Here is a 13,304-nt window from a genome sequence, read left to right on the forward strand (position 1 = left end):
AATTCTCTCAGTATGCGCAAGCATTGTGCCATTTGCTCATCTCCACGCAACCCGGTGTCATTATCAATGTTATCAAACTTCATTCGACCAATATAAACACTTATCATCCTATATCGGTATCCTTGTCAACCCTCATCTGTCGTTATCAACGTTATCGAACATGATCCTACCCTTATCAATATATAGGTCGTTGTCAACCTTATTAGACTCAATCCGACCGTTATCAACGCTTATCGCTCCTTATAAAGCTTATCAGGATTGATCCGATTATTATAGGTCCTTATCGCTCTTTAGCACCTTATTCATCCACATGAAATCATTATAAACCGTGATCAGACCCACATAACCCCTCAACACTCCATATCATCCTGATCACGTCCGTGACTGCTTATCTGTCAGTATTTCGCGACGCGAGGCGCATGAGCCCTCAGAGATCGGCGGCATGCGTTTCGTTGGACACATCCTGCATCCACCCAAATGAATCGGAGATGTGGCGCGTGTTTGGCGTGAAATTTTCGCAAAGTCGGAATTGTCCTTATGTCTAGAAAGCTCTAAGTCGGCTCTCCATGTGGTCCTAGAGTTGGCTTTTATTCCACCATCACCATATCTTTCAACGAAGCCTTCATTGGAACTGTTCGCCTTTGACGGTTGTTTTGTGCCGCTGGTACAACACATGCATATGGTTCCGATATATTGCCCTTCTGCAAGCGCGGGTGTTTGGCCTAGTGAGTAAGACACTCGGTGTCTGAGCGTGGGGTCCTAGTTCCCAAACTCGCCAGTGCCAACGTTCTTCCTTTCGAATTGATGTTTTGTTGTGCATTAATTTCTTTAGAGCGATTCGTCTTACGTGACGGACAGGTTTCCTCGTAGGGTAGGCTTAGAATGCTTACGCATTTAAAATTTTGAGGTAGCGGTAGAACATACCAACGGGAATGCTTTTCTTATTTCGCTTACGTTTTCGAGGCGATTGAGCATGGCGCTAGTATAGCACGATGCTACGGCCATACTGGATAGCGCAGCAAAATTGTAGAAAATATATATGTAGCCAGGATGTATACAAGGAACAGCATTTGTGATGACCGAAAACTTTACTGCAGCTGACTACTTCCAGACTTATCGTAACTTCTTTCACGTTAATATGATCCACGCGACATTAAGTTTGACTAGTGCGTGCCATAGCCCAGGCATGTCGGAGTATTACAAACAGTTACGCTGACTTGCGAAAGCAAAACATTTGCAAATTTTTATTCTAAATGGCTCGGCAATGAGCATAATGCGGTAGGACCACTATTACGTTGAACAAATCGACATTTTTAAGCAGCAATGAAGTATCACTCATCAGGGACATTTCTTTGCTCAAGGAGCATTCGACGACATATCGAATCGACTCCTGAAATGTTAGTGCTCCTGTGCCTGACTTAAAAAGAAAGGAAAAGGTGTGATTTGTTTACCGCTTCCACATGCCCATGCGTCGCGTCTTTGTTATTATTTGGAAATTAAGCTTGTGAAAATATAAGTACAAAAGCACAGTACACTTAATAAAGAAATTTATTTAAAAGATAGCACAATGCGACGACTGATGAGTTTAACACTGAGCACTAGATGCGTCAGTCATTGTGAATGCAAACAATTATTCACAGGCCTTCACCGTGGGAGGCTCATGCTCAGGTCTGCAAAAATATACGAAGCGGCCGCCCACAAGGCTGTGCAGAGATCAAGTTCATGGCGGTCCAGCACACTCATCGTGTCCGCTTCGGTGTGGTGGAAGTAAAAGTATTTCTCGTTCGCCGTGCTCAGCGACGCTCCGGGCACACCCTCTTTGATCCAGGACGAAAGGTCTGGAGCCGAAGCTCCTAGCGTAAGGCGCGTCGCGTTGATGGAAGCGAATAAGCCAAGCACTTCAGCCACGATGCAACGAGCGAGCTCGTTAGAGCCGGTATAGGAGAGGCCCAGAGGACGGAACGTTCCCGAGTCCGATTCCATGACGAGGTTCATGAGGTGCTGCTCACGCTCGAAGTGGCGGCGGAAGTATTCCGTTGCGCCCATGGTCTGTAATTCTTCTCCCGTCCAAAGGACGCAACGTAACGTGCGGCTAGGTTTGAGGCCAAGCCGTCGCAGAACAGCCAGAGCCCGCCACGAGATGAAGGCGCCCGCACCGTCGTCCATGGCACCTTGACCAACGTCCCAGGAGTCCAAGTGACCAGACAACAGAACTACCTGCAATATACGTGAGAATTTAGAGGAATTGTGCAATATTTTGTTCGTTCCACTCGTGTGAGTCCTGAAAAGAAGATAACACACGGTTGAGGAATCAGCTCCAGCTATCTCTGAAACGAATTGTACCGTGTAGGGGTAGGGGTTGAGCTTAACTCAAATTAGCCACGTTGGCACGGTGGATCGAAGGATAATGAATACTACAATGCGCTCTGTGTTACGTCAATTCGGCTGGAATATAGCATGTGATTTTCATTTAGCAAAAAGAACCCATATAATGTGACCGAAAAGCCCGTGGTGACCGGCCCAAAACTCCAAGCGAATGAGGCAGTGGTATGCGTCATGAGCATTACGAGTGACAGAGCAAGTAGTTAGTGTATATTACCTCTTCCGGTTTGCTGTCACCGCGAATTTCCGCAATCGTGTTCCGAGAAACAGCAGGCGGCAGTGACTTGGCTCCCATCACCAGCTTCACGACAGGCTCGGTTCCTAACACAAAATAACAAGTAGGCCAAGTGAACGTGTATTAGACCACAAATGCCAACAGATGAGAAGAAGCCATAGCACTACAGATGTAAGTACTTGTTAAAAAAAATTTTACCGGTTATTTTTGTTATGTCCCCGGACATAGAAAGCGGCCAAAAAGAAAGCATGCGAGCTTTGAATTGGCCTCATAAACGGAGGATAAGTAAACACTGCGTTTTGACTTATTGAGGCTTCGTAACGTTACTCGACAAATACTTCAAAAGCAGAAAAATTGGGACACAGTAGTTTTGTGTTATTACTTCAGCACTCCTTTCCCCCTAGTGTAAGACTTCTGAACAGCTTCTGCACTTTTATAGGTGTCCAAGTGTCTGATATAGTTTCTACAAATGCGGCTTGTGTAATTTACCACTTGGCAAACAAAATCCGCGCGTAATCAGAAATACTAAAGTTGCGTCCGTGTGCAGACAGTGCTTACAGCCTTTCCTCCCTAATAAAATAAAAGTGCGAAGCTTCCATGGTCAGCCAGACGAGAATGCAAGCTACGAAAAATTTCTGAGCGAATAAAGAAAGTGGGTTATTTGTCATAGAATGTCCCTATATTAGAACACTGCACGGGCTCGAGCTTGGTCAATAGGCACTATTTTCAAGATCAGTAGACTCACAGGTAGATGATAAAGGTTTCTCAAAGATTTGCCGCTCTGCGACCCGCGTCGGCCATGTCATCATTCGCATCACCCTTTCTTCGTCGGCGTTCCTAGCGGTTGCGTACCTACTTTGCTTTCCTGCTGCTCTTCCGTGGTGGCAGTGCCATCGAAACATCACGCGTGTCTAGTTTCCTCCGGCTTCTCGGGCGGCGGTCCCACCGTCCACGCCAATGTACTCGGTGTTCAAGATTGAGCTTTACGGAATTTTTAAAAATCGCCTGTGGCAGGTTGCATAATTATTATCTTTGAGCTGGGTTATTTGAAGAGGCGGACATTAGCAGTACGGGAAGTCGAAACAGACATTCAACTAATTACCAAAAATTCACTAACGAACTTCTTAGTTAATTACTTTACGACATATATTGCAATTTACAAATTGTAGCCGGTGAGTTTGCAAGACGCATCCACTTGAAATGAATTTCCAGGATGACACCAGTTTCCAGATATTATTTCCCAAAGTGTATGTGGGACGGAATACATGGGCGTTCAGGTTACTTCTGCGCTTGAATGTATAAAACAGCATTTTGGTAAAAATGTAACTGGAACAGCAGTGCATTTTTACGGCGAGTTTGATGGCACATATCTCCAAACTGGTGTCATTCTGGAGATTCATTCCTAGTGGATACGCCTGACAAGCTCACCGGCTACAATTCGTAAAAATTGCAATATGTGTCGTAAAGTTAGTAACTAAGAAGTTATTTGGTGAATTTTTATTACCCGCCGCGGTAGTTCAGTCAGCTAAGGCGTTGCGCTGCTGAGCTCGAGATCGAGGGATCGAATCCCGGCCGCGGCGGCCGCATTTCGATGGAGGCGAAATGCAATAACGCCCATGTGCTTGCGTTGTAGTGCACGTTAAAGAACCCCAGGTGGTCAAAATTAATCCGGAGCCCTCCACTACGGCGTGCCTCATAATCAGAACTGGTCTTGGCACGTAAAACCCCAGAAAGAAGAAGTGAATTTTTATTATTTAGTTGAATATGTGTTGCGATTTCTCGTGCTACTACAGTCCGCCTCTTCGAATAACCCAGCTCAACGATAAGAATTATGTCACCTGCCACAGGCGATCCTTAAAAATTCCGTAAAGCTTAACTTTGAACACCCGGTATATAAAAAACAGAAACACAAGTTGCCGTTGTCAGTTTTGAATTTTACTTCTCTTCTGTCGTCGTAATGGGGAGGCCCCGTACAGTCTGGAATCCCGAGGAGCACCGCGCCTACGTGCAAAACAGCTTCGTTACTCATCTACCTTCACAGAGTGGAATGGCTCATGATTTTTTTCATGGTTTTCGTCAGGCTTAGAAATTTCCGGAAATTTTACATGAATATACATGAAAGATATTACTACTTTTCAAAGTAATTTCAAGAGCCAGATGGAAACCCTGCACCTCTTGGACACTTTCGATACTGCCAAACAAATAATGTAGAGCAGCTGCATCTATCACTGCCGTGCCACGGACGTAAGATATCAAACAAGCAAAGCCAAGTATGTCTCCGTTCCTCATCAGCAAGATTACTATGGCTGAAAAACCACATGAAAGCTGTAGTATGGTTCCTGCTCTGCCTCGCCGCTGCAATATCGATGGAATGAAAGCGGTAAAAACGCCACTGTTGAATACATTTCTTGCTCCAGCCGTACTGAGGGCATTGTGTACTTTTTATACATCCAGTAGAAATGGTAAAACGTAAACAAAGCCAGGATGTTATATCATAGCTCTAAAGGACGCGTGGACTAGTGGTGCCTATGGACGGTAGACTGTATACCGATTCCTTTACCTCAATTTCGTAACTTTTCTTATCGCCCACCATTCACGGCCGGCCGATTCCCTAATAAGAAGCTCAGCACTGCTCGGACCACTGATAAAGCGATGAAGTGCGCAAATAGCATTGGAATAGGATGGCAAATATTCCGGTACATCCGGCATAGTACGCACCTGTTAGAGCCTATAAGTGTCCTTTGAGATCTGGTAGCGTTTTCATTAATATGGGTACCGATAACGTCGGAGGCAATGGCCCACCTGTACATTCAGCGTAGGTACAAGATGATGATGATATGTGGGGTTTTAAGGCGCCAGGGCCAATCATGACCAATAGTCGTCAATACGTACAGGAGAACGTCCCGCAGTTACACAACTGATGAGATATATGAGTGTGCTCAGGAAAATCAGTTGTGCCTGAGCACATTACACAAAGCGAGCAACGTCGAAACCGCGCAAGTGCTCAAAACCGCGAAAAGTTCGGCAGGTGTTACACTCCTGTAACACAAGAAGGCGAAAGTCTGCTGCACATTTGGTAATTCACTAAGTTATATAATCGGGACTAGAGTTCTTGCAAGACATAACGAGCCACAACGGGAAGTGCACGTGTGGCACTAAGGAGACCTCCTGAACGCACAAATGAACACTTAAAGTAGTAACTAAAGTGTAGCATGTTAAAGCACGCACTAGGTCACACCTTTAGCCAGTGAGATGGCTGCGACGTGACGTGTGCAATCATGCACGCACTAGGCAAACCTTTCGTAAGCCAGAACCGAGGAGCCGCTGTGTCTTCATGGAAGCGCGCTCGTCTCGCACCCCGCAGGCACAAGGTCGATTCCCACCCAGACCGAAATGTACGAAACTTTCTTTTAAAAGCCACTAATTTACTTTGTTTATAGGAACCTCCCTGAGAAATGTGACTTCAATCCGAGAGCTTTTTGTGGCGTCGGCCATTTTTCGCCACGGCGTAGTTTTGCCAAGGTCAGCGCTAAAGGCACGCGAAGAGCACCGCAACGTAAACACCTAAGGATGGAACGACGAAGATATTACGACGACGTCGAAAGGACCAACAGTGGGATGGCGGTTCTGAATTGATGACGACGGTATAATGACGGCAGCGGGGCGACCACAGCATGAAGGTAATGTAATATAATAGGATGAGGACGAGTGTATGACGATGACTGTTTACGACAACGGCGTGACAACGAGAACCAGTTGAAGAAGCTGGAATGCCGACGATAGAGCGATCACGACAACATGTCGACGACGGTATGACGACGACAGTGTAACATGACGACGATGACATGACAACGGCGGCTTCATGACGATTGGATGACGACATCGTGATTACCATGCAATGAAAAAGGAATGACGGTGCCTGAATGAATATATGTTCTGACACGATTGTCTCAATATATATGCCGTGGATTTCATTCCACCCAGCAGCGGAGAAATTCTCAAGAACTTTGTGGCTATGAAGAGTGGCCCATACGCAATGTCACATGCACGGTAACCCAAGTGGGCGCCTAAAGGGGTCATTGAAGAGTGACACATACCCAGATGCACATTTTCAATTTGCCAAGTTGGCGAGAAGGAGATTCATTGAAGAGCGGCAGATACCGAATGCCACGTACCCAGTGACCCAAGTTATTCCGACGGTTAGTTTCGAACCCTGTTCTATCTGCGGGGCAGCCCAGTGCTCCATCCATTAAACCATGGACTACTCAGGCACCCGAAATGGCTGGTAAACGGTTTCAGAACTGGTCCGAGAAAACCACAGCGCACCAAAAGTGCGCGTGGTTTTCAAGGAATGTCAATCGCAATAAAAGTAAGATAGAACATCCTTCCAACAGCATGAGCGCAGTTGACATACAGTAATTTCCAGTATCGCCATAAATGCCTGAAATATGCGCAGTCCTCCAGGTTCTTATGCAAGATGTTTTCGGAAAATGCACCATGATAACGTGTAATCGTGGAAATTCTCGCATACTAAAGTGTGCAAGAGCCTGTTCTTGCATATAGGGTCAGATTACTGCAGCAGTAGGCTATTTGTCGTTTACTTTTCAGGGTTCTTCGCGAAGGAAGATGTCTACGAACGACTTGTAATATGGGATGCTCGCGGCAAGAGTTTATGAAGTATAGTGGCTTTCGATTATTCTAGACAATTATTATCGTTCATATTATCAAATTTTATTTAATAGCCTTGGTGCCCCGCAATTCATACACACGGAAGTTGCCCATTACGCAGTCGTTGAGTCAATTATACGTCGACTCATCATTTTTTTGTCTATGCACTCGATCGTCAATAGCCTCGTTTTTCCTGCTATATATGTCACCATGTGTTTATATAGTTTTTTCACCTCGTTCTTGCAATCGAGCCAGAAGTTCGGCGTCCTCGACGGTGATAGATGCAGTCGGTATCACGGTGGCGTTTTCGTCGTACAGCATGTAACCCGTGTGCGGGCTGTTGATCGACATGGGCGTCAAGGAGCGCACGAGTGCGGCCACGGCACCTGCCTTCGCCGCTGCCGAGGCTCCCTGCACGCGGTACTTGAGCGTCTTCCCGTAGGTGACGAACTCCTGGTTGAACACAACTATTTTGCCCTTTGCCTGCAGCGAGAGCCAAAAATTTGAGAAGCATGCGCAGTATTTCAAATGCACGTGATTTAAGTTTCGCACAACCTTGACAATCATCAAAGTCTGCAATTGCCTGCACTAAATTCACTTAAGATTAAGCGATTGTAAAGCCATTTTTGGCTCTATATATAAATATATGTATATATAGCAGGATAAAAGTGATATATATCATGATCAAATAAGAAATTTGTGCACAGTTTGAGACTGTTCAAAATAGGAGCGTTGCCGGTTACCCGCTGCAACATAAGACATCTGAGTATTAAAGGATGTTCTTTCGACAGCTGCAGAAAAGCGCTATGCAGAGGTCTGAGAACAGTGAAAAGAAGAGATGAAAGACAGAGACAGTAACCAGATTAACTGTCTGTTTGGCCATGGTACACTGGGGGAGAGAAGAAAGGGTAGAAAAGACGAGGAGAAAAGACGAGGAGAAAAGAAGAAGAGGTGCAGAGAATTTCGCCGCACAAACTCGAGGAAGGCAAATGGCAACCACTATAGAGCTTTTTATTCAGTGACGATGGTTTTTTAAGGCACACTAGCGCTTTTAGAGCAACACGAACTGACGTCAACGGCGACTAGAGTTGAAGAATTATCTTTTGAGTAAGAAGCGACTATCATGTTTGCCGAGGCTAGTTCGGTCCTATTTTCTTTGTATTTATTTATTTATTTATTTATTTCAATACCTTCAAGGCCCAACGTGCTACAGAAGTGAGTGGGGAACAATTATACACAGAGAACAATATAGGAACAATAAACGCTGTGAAACAAGAACAAAATAATGCAGCTGCTGAGAGTATAAATAACGTTCAACTGCAGATTTAAATGCAATTACATCGGTCAGTTATGCAATAGAGTGCGCGTTAAGACGATAACAATCCCAAACAGGGAACACTTTGCACCCAAAAGCTCTCAATTCGAGACTTCGGGCCATTCAGATGAGGAAGGCGTATGCATTACTGAATACTACTCCGAGCGATCAACGACAGACCATTCTTACGTCATTGTCAGCCTTGGGAAAGGTGGAGCTTTAGATAGATAATCCACGGTATCGCGCATGCACCTTAATGTAGGCAAATCGATTAAAGCTAGAAGACAAGCAAGGCTGCCGAAATAAGAGTTCCTGCAGAACTACCACAAAGGTGAAGCTAAGTGATGTTAAAACAGGCTGGCATGATCTCGCATGTGTGGTGCTTCTTAGTTCGCATGATCTTTCTGTTCAGAGTTTTTCGTCTATAGTTTTTCATGGACATTTTCATCGGGGAGAGCTAGAACTTTTCGCCTTGACCGAGGTACGGGAAGCACGCGCAGCAGCGTCGGCAATACTTTTGCGCAGAGGTTATCGCACAATTACCACAGCCCAGAGGGCATTATGGCGACGCCCAGAGTGTTCTAGTTCAAAAGGTCTACGGTGCAAACCACACTTGTGGAGTAGCGCCATCCATTCTATTCCCACTCCATTCCGGATGGTAGAAATCTCCGTTAAGTCCATTCCGTTTAAGTCGTCGCGATGGTGAGAGTTGGACCATTCCCAAGCAGCAGTGGCTGAGTTCAACCATTCCCTTCCTCCAATTCCTGTAAATGAAACGCTTTCTCTCCAATTGTTTACTTGAAGTGCTTGTGTGCCACGTCACCAAAGCGCATTTTTGAAGTCTCAACAACGTTAAAAATAATTTGATTTGGCTGAAGTAACCGCAAGAAGGCATTCGATTCAGTAGAGATATCAGCAGTCATAGAGGCATTGCGTAATCAAGGAGTGGAGGAGGCATACGTGAATATCTTGGCAAATATCTACAAGGATTCCACAGCTACCTTGGTTCTCGACAAGAAAAGTAGAAAGATACCTATCAAGAAAGGGGTCAGGCAAGGAGACACAATCTCTCCAATGCTATTCACTGCATGCTTAGAAGAAGTATTCAAGCTCTTAGACTGGGAAGGATTAGGAGTGAGGATCGATGGCGAATATCTCAGCAACATTCGGTTTGCAGATGACATTGTCCTATTGAGCAACAATGGAGAGGAATTACAACAAATGATTGAGGACCTTCATCGAGAAAGTGCAAGAATTGGGTTGAAGATGAATATGCAGAAGACAAAGATAATGTTCAATAGCCTGGCAAGGGAACAAGAATTCAGGATCGCCCGTCAGCCTCTAGAATCTGTAAAGGAATATGTTTATCTAGGTCAATTACTCACAGGGGACCCTGATCATGAGAAAGAAATTTACAGAAGAATAAAATTGGGTTGGAGTGCATACGGCAGGCATTGCCAAATCCTGACTGGGAGCTTACCACTGTCGTTGAAAAGAAAAGTGTACAATCATTGGATTCTACCGGTGCTAACATACGGGGCAGAAACTTGGAGGTTAACAAAGAAGCTCGAGAACAAGTTAAGGACCGCACGAAGAGCAATGGAACGAAAAATCTTAGGAGTAACGTTAAGAGACAGGAAGAGAGCGGTGTGGATCAGAGAACAAACGGCGGTAGACGATATTCTAGTTGACATTAAGCGGAAGAAATGGAGCTGGGCAGGCCATGTAATACCTAGGATGGATAACCGGTGGACCATTAGGGTTACAGAATGGATACCAAGAGAAGGGAAGCGCAGTCGAGGACGGCAGAAAGTCAGGTGGGATGATGAGGTTAGGAAATTCGCAGGCGCAAGTTGGAATACGCTAGCGCAAGACAGGGGTAATTGGAGATCGCAGGGAGAGGCCTTCGTCCTGCAGTGGACATAAATATAGGCTGATGATGATGATGATGAACCGCAAGAAACACACGAGACGAAGAAAGAAAGAGACAACACGAAGCGATTTTTGCCCTTTTTTCCCGTTTTCTTTTTGTTTTCTCGTTGCTTTTCGCGTGCACACGTGTGTCTTATCTATATAAGCTCGGCGTTCGTTTCATTAAATCAACAGTTGCCGGTACCATTTCGTGTTGTCTTTTTCTTTCGTCGTCTCGCGTTTTTTTTTGCGGTAACTTCCCAAATCATGAATCACCACCTGGCCTACATCTACACTCTTCTAAGTTACAAATAATGTAACGTACTCGTACAATGATTTTCACACAAGCAACACGTCCGTTGCCTGTTTTCTCTATCAGCGCGTTGTTGTGTGCAATCTCTCTAATGAGTACTGTTTTGAAGCGAAGCTATTGTTGTTTTTGTTTTTTGCGAGCACTCACTTCCTGACCATGACTGCTTGCTGCTGTCTTTCTGAACAGCCCATACTTAAAAAAAATATCACCGCTCCTTCCACTCCGTAAACATGGTCGAACAGCAAAGATGTGTTAGTTACACCGAGTGTCCGCGTTTCCCCGCCTTCATGCCGTACACGCGCGGTGTCCGTGACTGCAGCCGATGCCTCTGGCGGCGGCTCGGCAGGTTTTGACCAGAGAACTGGACACTCGTAGAGTAGCGTCAGAAGTCGCTGCCTCTTCTCGCCTCGCAGCGTTTCAATATAATATAATTTCCTGTTCTAAATAGCGATCTAAAACAACAAGGTGGAGATGATTGAACAGGAAACAAGCCAGTTTGATACAGACATTGCAGACATATGTCAGTATTACAGCTTCAAAAATTTACTTCGCCAAGTGACACTCTAGTAACGGCAACTGTAATCCCGTCCTGGAGCGAAAACGTTCTTGCCTATGTCGCTTAGGGCATCATAAAACACAGTTACCTATACAATGTGCGTGGTGACAATTCATTTCTTCATTCTCGATCATTGATTTGCTTATTTCCTTATTAACGTCCATTAGCGTTTTTAAAAAAATCTTTCCTCCCGCAATTCTTGGATTAGAACCAAATTGCTTCAATTCTGTAACAGTTCTGTTAATGGACACAAAAATCGTTGAAGAACATTTTGGTTACATATTTCTGAAATTTATCCTGAAATTTAGCACAAACAATTTTATTAAGGTTAAGAGAATATTTACAGAGATTACGCGAATGTCGTAGGAAGGAGCAAGCAATGGGAGGCAACGTAGGGAGATCAACCAGAGGACTGTTCGATGTGCTACTGTAGAAGGTTGGTGTGGGGTAAGGCGAAATAAGATGGAAAAGGGTGAAAGAGAATGGGTGAACACTGCACGCCAATAAGGTGATCCACATCATGAACTGCATACAGCAACTTGGGACGGTTCGCTACAGGAGCTGCTCCTGTGGCGCTGCATTCACAATACGGCGATTGATTAAAGCACTTACCTTGCTCGAATTCTCTTCGAGCTCTTCGAAGCACCCAACGACCAGCACCGGCGCCGTGACGCCACCTGGCGGTGTGGCCACACTGTTTCCCAAGCCCAGGATGTCCATTCGCTTCAACCTGGGCTCCACCATCCACGCTTCTTCGTGGCCCCTCTGCCAGTTTACCACGCTCGCGTTCTCAGTATGCACGAAGTCTAGTCCTTGGCCTCGCAGCATGTCGAACATGTAGTCGATCGAGTCTTCCAAGCTCTTACTGCCGGACGGCCTGGCGCCGAACGTGTCCACGAACTTGGCCAGTTCCTCGTAGGTCACATTTTGTTCGTCGCCGTACACAACGGTAGTCTATGATCTTGTCTACGATTGGCTTGTATTGACGGATCTCGCGGAGCAAACGAGGAGGGAGCAAGGTGTTGCTGTCGCACGTATATTGGTCTTCGGATCGCGATATTACTGCAGCATGAAGCACAAGGAGCGTGCAGGTGAAAGCGTAAAACCAGGTCATTGTTCGCCCTTTGCGATGACTATTCCCCTGCAAACGAAGAAACTATTATCAATATGCGATTATCATTAGGTCTTTCAGACTGTGAAAGGTGAGAGGAAATAAAGGAAGTAGTGCAGGATCTACAATATTCTATGAGCACAGGGATTGCTAGATGTACTCACAAACTAGCGGAGAAATATCTTGCATGTAAAGGAAATAAAAGGAATAAAATACGAGTATAGAAATCCTCACAGTACCTTACTAGCAGTAAAAGAAATTATGCAGATCTCAGGCAGAAGTGATAAGTTAGTGTTATGCGAGACATTTTAGCAGGTATCTGGTATACCAGTGGTGAGCCCACCATTGGTCCAGTATTCTTTTTTTATTAAAGAGGCCCGAAACAGGGCGAGAAGGGAATCTACTTAAGGCAGAGTGTCTGGAATGAAACAAAGAATGCTTCGCAATAAATAGTGTCAATTCAGACGATTGGCGAACACGGTGAATGATAATGAAGAACATTCATTCTAAAGCAGGGTAGCGGTGAGGCTCCTGTCGCCGCGACTTATTGCATGTGGCGTTATGCTGGCAAGCCTAAAATCGCGAATTCGATTCCCGGTAGCGGTGGCCATGTTCCAATGGAATTGGGATGTAAAAGAAAGTAATGTATTGAGCGTGGATGTAGGTTATTGAGTCCTACTCGGATCTAAGTTATTAGTACTCCATTTTCTGCGCTTGTCAAACTTACTATTGTGGAGTCCCTCATATAGGCCCGGTCTTGCTTGGCGACATTAAAGTTCATCAAACAATTAGTCAGCACTTTACAGGGTCTTG

At 45.2% G+C, this 13,304-nt stretch overlaps 1 pseudogene; it reads right to left on the minus strand.

The window, feature by feature from the left end:
- Positions 1-1,532: 1,532 nt before the first annotated feature.
- The window catches only part of LOC119445990 (carboxypeptidase Q-like), a 67,287-nt pseudogene continuing 55,515 nt past the window's right edge, over positions 1,533-13,304 (minus strand).

This window comes from Dermacentor silvarum, chromosome 3 (assembly GCF_013339745.2).
Source record: "Dermacentor silvarum isolate Dsil-2018 chromosome 3, BIME_Dsil_1.4, whole genome shotgun sequence".
NCBI lineage: Eukaryota > Metazoa > Arthropoda > Arachnida > Ixodida > Ixodidae > Dermacentor > Dermacentor silvarum.